This window comes from Haliotis rubra, unplaced genomic scaffold (genome assembly GCF_003918875.1).
Source record: "Haliotis rubra isolate DU_JTF1 unplaced genomic scaffold, ASM391887v1 Scf23, whole genome shotgun sequence".
Lineage (NCBI taxonomy): Eukaryota > Metazoa > Mollusca > Gastropoda > Lepetellida > Haliotidae > Haliotis > Haliotis rubra.
In genome coordinates this window covers 2,419,197-2,431,452 of record NW_025766336.1, presented here as the reverse complement: position 1 = coordinate 2,431,452, position 12,256 = coordinate 2,419,197, and the positions used below count along the sequence as shown (strand labels likewise).

Sequence of the window (12,256 nt, the reverse complement as noted above, 5' to 3'; positions counted from 1 at the left end):
TAATCATAGGCTTATAAATGGCACAGTGTTACGAACATTTTGGATCTGGCCCTTGGTTCATAAATGGCACAGAACAGTCTGTAACATCAGGGTGAGCTGGCCATTGTGGGTTTAGAAGCAGTTGAATGCACACGAGTTGGCGTATTGTATATTCAGCAACTTGAACATGCACTTTGTTCAACAACTGCTACAAACATTATCCTAACGTTTAGAGTCTTCAGATGAAACAAACATTTCTGTAGGCAGTTCTGCTATTCAAACCTCTCTCATATTCCGACACTATTCCCACAAGTATTGTAATCTTGACATGAAATTCAACTCATATATATCAATGATTCATGACTGTATGCCAAGAATCTGAAATCTGTACATATTACCTATATGTGTGTGTCATGTGATGTCCACAGGGAGATATGATCTGGATAAAGTAATTCAGCTACATACACAATAAGGACATAGATGTCGGTCAAGTCAGCAGACTGAAGGAGGGTTCTATGGCCCAATGACATCCTACAGATCACACATGCACCCGAATCACATCAACACACATCACAGGTAGGAGTTTATCTCCACCAGTTCCCATCCTGGCCACACAAATATCACGTATATTTACTAGTTTTGCTGCATTGAGCATCTTGGTGCAGTAAGTCTCCCTACTCCACTAACCATCTTCAATCTTGACCACACAAATATCATGTATATAGGCTGCACTCAGCATTCTTGTGCAACAAGTCCCTTTACATGAATCCTTCCCATAGACTGATGACTTACCGTAAGTCTTCTCCTTTATATTACAGACTTCTGTTCCATACAAACTATCATCTAAAAAACTTTCTTTCATCAACAATTCAACTGTTTGTCCACTACTGCCTAAACTCTGAATACATATTGAGCAATTTCTTTAAAGTTTTAATGAACCCTAAATGATGTCAAATATATAAGTCATTAAACAAATAATACCATTATTGAAACTCTCTACTGCAGTTGCTGTCCCTGCCCAACAAATAGTACCACTGTTACCGCTATTACCATGCAGCACCACCTCACTGAGTATTGCCAAACCTACATAGCTGCTAAATACTAATATTTTCTAAGTGTAACTCTAAAATATACATGTTCCAATTATGGACATTTTCATATTAAAAAACTAACAAATATTCCACTTAATCTTTTTTCGTAGTCACAAACTTTCCTACATGTAGGCTTTGTTAATTAAAGATTTGCTGATATTTTACTCTTTTCAGTTTTCACTTTTCTTCAACATTGTTTTCTAATATTTTATATCTTATCTCAGTCTCATAATAAATCTTTTTCAGACATTTGCATCTTTTACTTAAAAAATGAGACAGCATGATTCAGACTATTAACAGTAAGTTTTTTGTTGCATTTCATAACTTTAGAAAAGTTCAGTGGGTGGACATATCAAAATTGATTATATCCAATTATTTTCATGATGGCGACTTTTGCCTGTAGTCAGTCAAACTGCACAGAGGCTTTTATTATCTGCCGAACAAAGCAACAATAATTGGTACATTTGTGGGAAAACAGAATGAAATTTCACGGCAAAAAATGTGCGAGGCAGTGAGATAATTTTGTGTGGATAGACAATGACAAGCCCACAGGGTTACATGTCAGTTCACCGACGGGTTTTGTAGGTTCCTGAGAGACATTTGAACATGTCATATTGACAGTAAGTTGCCATATCGCCTGTCACTTAGTGGAACCATTCGCGACTGACGGTCAACAGGACACCTCAAGGTTGAACAAACACTAGCATGTTGTCAGAGTGTGTAACACTAGCATGAAACGTGTGTGGGCGGCCCAGGGAGGAGGTGTTTCAGAATAACTCAATACCATATCAAATTTAGATTTTAATCTTGATCTAAAATTGGCAATCCTGTAGGGAAAATGACTTGATAACTAATGTCATGTAAAGGACACAATAAATACAATGGAGGGCAAGAATCCTTGTTGTAAATGCTGTAATAATAATACAAAACTGCTAGAATTATTATTATTATTCAAGACAAACATCTTTCACCTACAGCCTCCTGCCCCCTCATATTGAACACATTAGGCGCAAAGGAAGAAAAATTGACAGCACATCAATGAAATAAAACTTTATAGCACTGATAATTTCTTTTCATCAAAAAAAATCTAAGGGCAAACATTCACGTCTGCTCCACAGTGAATCCCTCAGCATGATAATCATGCTTGTTGAATTTTTTTACGTTTGTTTAGTTTCTGAAGAGAAGACTGATGTTAGGCTTATTTTTTCAGGACTTCTATCTTCTTTTACCAATTTGGAAAACCTATCTGTAAGTTTCAATGAGCTTAAATGTTCTTGTGTTTTACTTCCCGACAAGGGTGTCATGCTGTATATCTATTTGTGAATGCTGTGCCAAATGCTGTATAGTGCCCATGTGTCGGCCTGTCCTTTGTAAATAGCCACACTGTTCAGCATGTGAACAAACCTCCTCTTCACGCACCTGCAAGGCATGCTTGAATACTTGTTGCACACTTTCATATATTTTCATTAAAGGGCCTTCACTATATAAGTCACCAACATAAAATTGTAACTATTCTTGAAATAGAAACCTGGCAAAATACTGACCATACACTATATATATTTTTTAACACGTTGACTGCCTACCATGAGTATACTTGTATCAATTCTGGCCGAATGTGCCACTACGAGTTATCTCGTAGTGGCAAAATGGTATTTTGAAACAAGTTTCACATGTTAGCAAAATAGGCACAAGAAACAAACGTCTCCTGGTGTTCTTTGTTATCGACGATTGCTTCTTGTGCCTGTTGTGCCAACATGTGAAACTTGTTTCAAAACACCATTGATGTAGCTACGAGATAACTCATAGTGGCACATTCGGCCAGACATTGATACTACGAGTATATATTCGTGGTGGCAGTCAACGTGTTAAGGTCAGGCTATTCAAACTCATTATGAAATGATTTTCAAGAAAAAACGCATTATTTTTTTTCTCATTAAGAGATGTGCTCTTTGAATGGCTTCCTCTGCTTCATATAATCCAAACATCCTGAACATCTGAAGAAATACTTAGTGCACTTGGTCCAACTGTTTAGCAGGGTTTAGAGGTTCTTAGCATTTCAGAATAAGATCAACATCATATATAGATGTTTTATATTATAAAAATATGCTGACTAGATATTTGTTCAGTCATATTTTGTGATTTTTAAGTTATATATCTCAAAGCTTTTCATGTTACTCTTTTCCTGGAAAATATTGGACAATATCTTGTTGTGCAGAAGAGGGGGCTTATTAGCTTTCGGAATATGTCCAGATTCATTTAAAGAAATAAAAAAAGCGCCAGGCTTCTAATAAGCGCCGGGTCTGGAAGTCAGTTGAAAAATAAGCGCCCGGACGCTTATTAGAGGAAATACGGTATATCTGTTAGCAGATACTTACTCCTCTCCCTTGCTTAGAACACAGAAAACAACACTAACTCTGTCCACAAGTAATGTAATCGGTTGAACAAAAATCACAATTTTACGAGAAAGGAAATCAGACTTAGAAAAGATTATATATCATAGTGAAATACCAGAAGTCAAGCTAATTGGATAAAACGATAATGAGAATAACTTGAGCTGTGATGATGGTGGCCAGAGTTGCTGGTGGTTTCACACACACCTAGATCTTATGTTGTACATTCTTGTTATTAATATTCAGCTTTTGAAGATCAACCAAAAGCCTGACTCCTCTCTTATCTTTCCGTGTAGCCTGAAGTCACCTCCAACATGTGTCAATCTTTCCATCAATATCACTTATATCAGAAAACTTTCTGAAACACATCAAATGGGAATTGTGAAAGTGAAGTCCGTTGGTTTATCATTGTTATTACCATTGTGTTGTATATATGTGTGTACAATGTGACAGCGTCATTGTAATTACGTGCAACATTCCGTTTGTGTTTTCTATGGTTGTATCTTTACATTAAACATGATATGATTGTGATTAGTAATAAACTTGTAATTAGACCTCAATGAATCTGGTTGTCACTTCCACAAATGGAATGAAGTCAATCTGAGGACGACAGGAATGCTGAACCATATCACAAGATGTCACTCCTTCAAAGCAAACAATTATGAGCAAGTTTGTGACCAAGATGATTTATTACATGTTTATACTGCATTTTTAGGCCAGACCAATTCTATTTCTAGTTTTATGGATCCGCCTGTCGTATTTTTTCAAGAATAAGAAAAAAAATAAAAATTAATTTTCCCCACTCAAAAAATATCCTAATGTTTTTATTAGCCAGAAATGTAAACATACAAGAAATTTTGTTTTAAGATTGTTTTTTTGCCCCATATACACTTCTTAAATTGCCAAAAGTAACATACTTTGAGTATTTAGAAGGAATATTTCTTTGACAGGTGATTTTATTTTTATTTTTTCCCCTCCTGCCTTTAGGTTTTCTGAGGACAAAAATCTGTAAAACAAGAAATAAAATTGGTCTGGCCTAACTACAAATCCAATACAAAACATGTGTGATGCCTTATCATAGAGAGACCTTTCCTCATTGAATGGAAACAAGTGTTACATTTGGAATTTCCTATATTTGACCACTGTCTAACAGACATTGTGTTTTCACAGCATTACATGGGGTCCTCACCAGTGTACATTTGTTGAAAGGGTACACCATGTATCTGATCAACACTACCAGTTGTCACACTTCTTTCAGTGGACGCTTTGGAGAAGAGTGGGTAAGATTGCAGACTTTGTGTGTTTGATATTAGGAACCCCAATCCAAGAGTGACTCAGAAAAGTATTAAAAATTGTAGCTTCCTCAGGAAGTGTAATAAAACATATGCAGCATGGAAACTGACCATTATGACTAACTTTATTAGTTTTATTCTGGCCACATTCAACACTTTCATATGTCTAACAAACTGTTACAAATGTTGACTGTCCTTTGAACTGCTCACGGCAGTCTGCCACTTCAACCAACATGCTGGAGTTGGATTCAGGAAGAATTCACTTCAGACTCATAAACCTTACTGATAATAGTCTGGATTCATATGACTTTTTCATGTGTTTGTTTTTAAACATTTCTGCTCGCTTTGAGCATGCCCCTTTGTGGTATGGAGTAGTGCTCAATATAAGTACCCTTATTATTATTATTATTATGTGTAGATTACGATCCACTGTAAATAATGCTAAAGCAAAATCTGATTTCCACTGCAAGTTCTTGAAAAAGTTTATCAAATGGATCAACCATTGCCAACAGAGAGGCACCATGTTCTTTTTTAGTGTACTCAGAACAAAACACTTGACCTTCCATCACATCTGCTATGTGAGTCATGCCCTTTTTAACGTAATCCCAATCAAAAAAGTTAGCTTTAAAATGTATTTTTCAGAAAATAGAAACAGACTAAGTCAGTTGAACTGATCACATTAATCTCCCAGGTCAGCTGAAGTACGATGATAAGGACACTGCCCATGCCTTTAATTCAGATACTCCCATTTCACACCAATTTAAACCATCTTCAAACAAATCCTTCACCCTGAAAACCTTAAGTTTCTGATAAAAAGCAAATTCACTCCCCAACAACCATAGTTGAAATGGACTCGGAGCAAACCGGATCAAATGAACGCAAAAACTTGTTCAAATTGCCATATTTTTCTGTGCTTTGTGGAAAAACATGTATTCATTAAGGCCACTTAGTTGTAAATCAGACGGCTTGAATTTCCGATCAGACTCCCTTCCTGGCCCCGAGGGAAATATCATGGCCAAACATCGCCCTGCTTGGAATACTGAACACTATGATTGCAAATCCTTGCCCTAATTAATCAAACAACCTCCTCGTTAGGGGCTTGGGGTTAGCGGCAGACTTGACAGAATAGTGTAATCATCTTGGGTTCAATGTATTTCAATTCATTCAGCATAACACATGAATGTGGTGGAATCTTCAGACTGGGATGTGAGATCATGGGAGCAGAAGAATATTGCCAGACACACTGGGTCTTACTACCTGCTATATCAGCTGGCTAAGGAGCTTCACATGGAATTGAAATCAGGTATATACTTGAGTTTAATATATTCAAAGAGAAATCAAACTTAAGATTAATTCAGTGCTCTCAAATGAGGGAGCAAGTGTGAATGGGTGAATGAGGTGGTGTGAGTTGGTGCTTGAGTGAGTTGGTGCTTGAGTGAGTGGGTGGGTGGGTGAGTGGTTGAGTGAGTGAGTGAGTGAGAGTGAGTATTTCCAATTCAGCCTGTAAACAATCAAGACAGGGCAAACAAACCAGAGGTTGATACCATGAGCAACACCCCCACCTTAGCCACCTCCACAACAACAAGCTAGGATACTTGACCTGTTGTAGCCTACACAACATTTTTAAAGGTCAGAAAAGAGAGAAGAAGAACGTGTCCAAGTAAGTAACAAAAGCTTGGGTACACCAGCATGCATGTGCCATAATGATACAAGCAGAAATGGCTAAGCAATTGACACGAATGCTACATTTTCCCTTTGGCAGCCATGATCAGATATTGATTAAACCTATATACAATTTCCTGAGCAAATGTAAGAAGCACACAATATTTCAGAGAAGATGTAAATAAGATGTAAGTCTAGATAAACTGAGGTGTATGGAAGTTTCATTTGGGAAGAAAAGGCCCCATTTATGATTGAAATGTTCTATTTTATTAAAAAAAAATTGCATATGGTTTTCCACTAAGAATATTTCTTTCAGACTTTTTATAAATGAAGTTGTGTTTGGATGCATATTCTTAATACTGCATATGTAAATGTGTCTTTTTTGCTGCAATGATGTGATTTATTAATATATTTTGATGTAGAGTACCAAACTAAACCATGTTTTGATAATAGCAATGGATGGGGGTATAAATTGTTATGCCGAATTTGTAGTTTTCCAAAACATTTGTGTCTCCTGACATTCCAGGTACACATGACAAACACTCTCATTTAGATCATTGCAGAAACAACATAGACTGCTATCAACTTTTTTCATTTTAAGCAATTCTCTTTTTGTATAAATAACACCTTGTAGAAATCTATACTGAAAATCTATAATGGATATAGAAGTTAGACCATTGCAGTGTACCAAATTACAATACAGTCAGACCTCGTTTATCCGAACTTCAGATATCTGAATACCTCGGTTTCCGAACATTCTTCACAAAAAACAAAATTTTCTAGTTACAATTTACCTCGTATATCCGAATGTTCGGTTTCCGTATCCGAACGGTCAATTTTGGTAACAAAACAGCAAAAAATGTACAAATTTGCCTCGTATATCCGAACACCAAGGCTGTCGCAGGCAAGATGTCTGATGTTTACCGCTCCTCAACAGTGCTCCCTGCATTGACCTTTGATCAATCCTATATCAAAACCCAAGGTCTGTTGTCGGCGAGGTATCAAAACATGATGTCTACCGCTTGTCAAAACATTGTGCTGGCTGCTAGTTAATTCATTGTTTATTGAATATTTATCACAGGGCGTGTAGGTTAATTAGAGAAGAAACAATTAAAGTTTGACATTGAGTGGACACCGTAGGCCTAGATGTTTTGACAGCAATTTCAATCCTGAGATATATGCTAGATATAGAAACAACACAAAGGCGTGGATGACAGCAGAACTGTTTCGTGATTGGCTGCTGTCTTTTGATTGACAGATGAGGTCACGTGGAAGGCGGGTCATTTTGCTTGTGACAATGCAGCTAGTCACAACTGTAAAAATCTGAAACTGACCAGCGTGACTGTCCATTTCCTGCCACCCAACACAACCGCACACATTCAGCCAATGGATGCAGGGATCATACAGACATTTTTAGCTGTTTTGTTTTTACGTGTAGCCGACCGCCTAGGTCCTGATTCAGATATCCAAATGATTCGTTTGTCCAAACAATTCAATAAAAAACCAAAGTGTTCGGATAAACAAGGTCTGACTGTACATATATGAAAGTAGTGTACAGTGTTCCAGACGTTTGTCTGTGGATGTGATTTTTATGCAAAGACTGGTAGAAACATCATTACAAACAAATCCATAATATATACTTTTCATTTTCAGTTTTGTGAAAAACATACGCAATTGAAAAATGTCAACTTGTGAACACTAAGAATAATATTTCTATTTGTCATGAGAAACATGTAACATTTTACTTCATGCTTGAAAAGGGGCGGTGGGGTAGTCTAGTGGTTAAAGCGTTGACTCGTCACGCCGAAGACCCGGGTTCGAATCCCCACATGGGTACAATAAGTGAAGCCCATTTCTAGTCTCCCCCGCCGTGATATTGCTGGAATATTGCTAAAAGCGGCGTAAAACCAAACTCAGTCAGTCAGTCAGTCATGCTTGAAAAACAAATCTATCATACACCTAACAGTTACATTTTAACATTTTTACAATATTTCATGTCTGTACATACTTCATGTCAAAATTCTGAATTTGTAGCATATATAGGTGTTTCGGAATATATATCCTCAGCACCAGACAGCTGCCTTTTAATTACAACACTTTGCATACCATTGTAAGAGAAGAAAACATGGAAATCAACAGACGCACTGCTCAGAGGTACTGACGAAATGTGGTACACAATCTATACAACAATCATGTACCATTAAATTCTACCTGTGTATCCGCATAACATGTGCAGTTACTACAAAAAGATTGATTTATTTTTGTTTCACGCCGTACAAAGCAATATTCCAGCTACATGGCGTCAGTCTGTAAACAATCGAGTCTGGACCAGACAATCCAGTGATCAACAACATGAACATCAATCTATGCAATTGGGACACGATGATATGTGTCCACCAAGTCAGCAAGCCTGACCACCCGATCCTGTTAGTCGCCTCTTACGACAAACATGGGTTACTAAAGACCAATTCTAACCCGGACCTTCACGGGTTGGTTACAACAAGAAGACAAAGTCATCAATATCCCCCGCAATGGCAAAATACTTTCATGATTATGTCTACGAGTTATGATTATGTCAAATATTTAGGTGTGTATATAGAAAAGTGGAAGGAGGTTGAAAGTTGCTCCAGAAAGGAACAAGAAGACAACATTTTATTCATCATAAAAATATACACCACCAGATCTATCCGTGCCAATGGCAAGTGAAATAGAGTTCTTTCATGATTATGTCCATTTCTACGAAGTTATGATTATGTCAAAGATTATAGGTGTTTATTTGAGAATGAAAGTGGAAATTTGAGTATTGACAGGTTTTTAGGAAGTTCTGCTCAAATTTAGAATCTTGTAGAAAGGAGCACTATCACTAGACAAGGGTTTGGGGTTCAAGTCACAGAGCAGATATGTGACCATCTCTGCAGCAGCTAATTCTTTTACATTCAAGTAATTAATGGAAACAGCCACAGTGCATCAACATAGTGTATTCACATATACATACACCACCAACTCCACTGCACCCAGAACTAGGGCTGGCTAAAAAGTTTGATAATCAAAAATATCTTTGATAGATAATATTAAAATTGTGTCCTCGATAACATCCTACATGACCTGCTGAAAGAATAAAGAGAGTCATCAGAAGATGACATATCCCCGGCCCCCACATCTTTGAAAAAAACAACAAATCATCTGACTTTTGAGATGAAGTCCAATCATTTTAGACTAAGTGCAAATCGTTTCCATGGAAATCATGAAAATAATAAATCACAAAATCTGCCAATAACAAAAGGCACCACTTTGGGATCTGCCTAGCAAAAGGCACCACATATCTGCCAAGTTTTGCTGAAAGATATTAAGAAGTTTTCAAGCAGTTCGAAACGTTGTGCTCGGAAACAAAACCTACCCCTCACTTTTGAGACTAAGTCCGAATCATTTCCATGGAAACCGAGAAAATAATAAATCACAAATATCTGCAAATAGCAAAAGGCACCACTTTGGGATCTGCCTCACATATCTGCCAAGTTTTGCTGAAAGATATAGAGAAGTTTTTGAGTTGTGCTCCAGAAACGAAGCCCACCCCTCACTTTTGGGATTAAGTCCTAATCGCTTCCATGGCCAGGGAAAATAAAATGCCAACAATCTGCAAATAGCAAAGGCAGGAATCTGTTTGATATATCTACCAAATGCTAAAAAATCACGGTTGTGAGTTAAAAGCAACTTTTGAGACCATCTTGGAAACCGAGAAAATAATAAATCACAAATATCTGCGAGAAAATAATAAATCACAAATAGCAAAAAAGGCACCACTTTGGGATCTGCCTCACATATCTGCCAAGTTTTGCTGAAAGATATTAAGAAGTTTTCGCGTTGTGCTCCGGAAACAAAACCTACCCCTCCCTTTTGAGACTAAGTCTGAATCATTTCCATGGAAACCGAGAAAATAATAAATCACAAATATCTGCAAATAGCAAAAGGCACCACTTTGGGATCTGCCTCACATATCTGCCAAGTTTTGCTGATAGATATAGAGAAGTTTTTGAGTTGTGCTCCGGAAACGAAGCCCACCCCTCACTTTTGGGATTAAGTCCGAATCGTTTCCATGGCAACAGGGAAAAATAAAAATGCCAACAATCTGCAAATAGCAAAAGGCACAACTTTAGGATCTGTTTGATATATCTACCAAGTTTTGTTGAAAAATATTATACGGTTTTTGAGTTATGCTCCGGAAACGAAGCCCACCCCTCACTTTTGGGACTAAGTCCGAATCATTTCCATGGAAACCGAGAAAATAATAAATCACAAATATCTGCAAATAGCAAAAGGCACCACTTTGGGATCTGCCTCACATATCTGCCAAGTTTTGCTGATAGATATAGAGAAGTTTTTGAGTTGTGCTCCGGAAACAAAGCCCACCCCTCACTTTTGGGACTAAGTCCGAATCGTTTCCATGGAAACCGGGAAAAATAAAAATGCCAACAATCTGCAAATAGCAAAAGGCACCACTTAAGGTTCTGTTTGATATATCTACCAAGTCTTGTTGAAAAATATTGAACGGTTCTTGAGTTATGCTCCGGAAACGAAACCCACCCCTTCCTTTTGAGACTAAGTCTGAATCATTTCCATGGAAACCGAGAAAATAATAAATCACAAATATCTGCAAATAGCAAAAGGCACCACTTTAGGATCTGTTTGATATATCTACCAAGTTTTGTTGAAAAATATTGAACGGTTCTTGAGTTATGCTCCGGAAACGAAGCCCACCCCTCACTTTTGGGACTTAGTCCAAATTGTTTCCATGGAAACTGAGAAAATAATAAATCACAAATATCTGCAAATAGCTAAAGGCACCACTTTGGCATCTGCCTCACATATCTGCCAAGTTTTGCTGAAAGATATTAAGAAGTTTTCGCATTGTGCTCCGGAAACGAAACCCATCCCTTCCTTTTTGAGACTAAGTCCGAATCATTTCCATGGAAACCGAGAAAATAATAAATCACAAATATCTACAAATAGCAAAAGGCACCACTTTGGGATCTGCCTCACATATCTGCCAAGTTTTGCTGAAAGATATTAAAAAGTTTTCGCGTTGTGCTCCTGAAACGAAACCCATCCCTTCCTTTTTGAGACTCAGTCCGAATCATTTTCATGGAAACCGAGAAAATAATAAATCACAAATATCTGCAAATAGCAAAAGGCACCACTTTGGGATCTGCCTCACATATCTGCCAAGTTTTGCTGAAAGATATTAAGTAGTTTTCGCGTTGTGCTCCGGAAACAAAACCTACCCCTCCCTTTTGAGACTAAGTCCGAATCATTTCCATGGAAACCGAGAAAATAATAAATCACAAATATCTGCAAATAGCAAAGGGCATCACTTTGGGATCTGCCTCACATATCTGCCAAGTTTTGCTGATAGATATAGAGAAGTTTTTGAGTTGTGCTCCAGAAACGAAGCCCACCCCTCACTTTTGGGACTAAGTCCGAATCGTTTCCATGGAAACCAAGAAAAATAAAAATGCCGAAAATCTGTAAATAGCAAAAGGCACCACTTTAGGATCTGTTTGATATATCTACCAAGGTTTGTTGAAAAATACTGAACGGTTCTTGAGTTATGCTCCGGAAACGAAGCCCACCCTTATTTAAGACTAAGTCCAAAACGTTTCCATGGAAACCAAGAGAAATAAAAATGCCAAAAATCTGTAAATAGCAAAAGGCACCACCTTAGGTTATGTTTGACATATCTACCAATTTTGGTTGAAAAATATTGAACGGTCAACAAAATGATTACGGGCGGACGGGCGGGCGGACGGACAGACGGACGAGGCGACGACTTTATCCCACCGCATTA

General features: G+C 37.5%; 1 protein-coding gene across 1 annotated transcript in view; it reads right to left on the bottom strand.

The window, feature by feature from the left end:
- The window catches only part of LOC124277993 (DNA ligase 1-like), a 101,961-nt gene that overhangs the window by 48,254 nt on the left and 41,451 nt on the right, over positions 1-12,256 (bottom strand).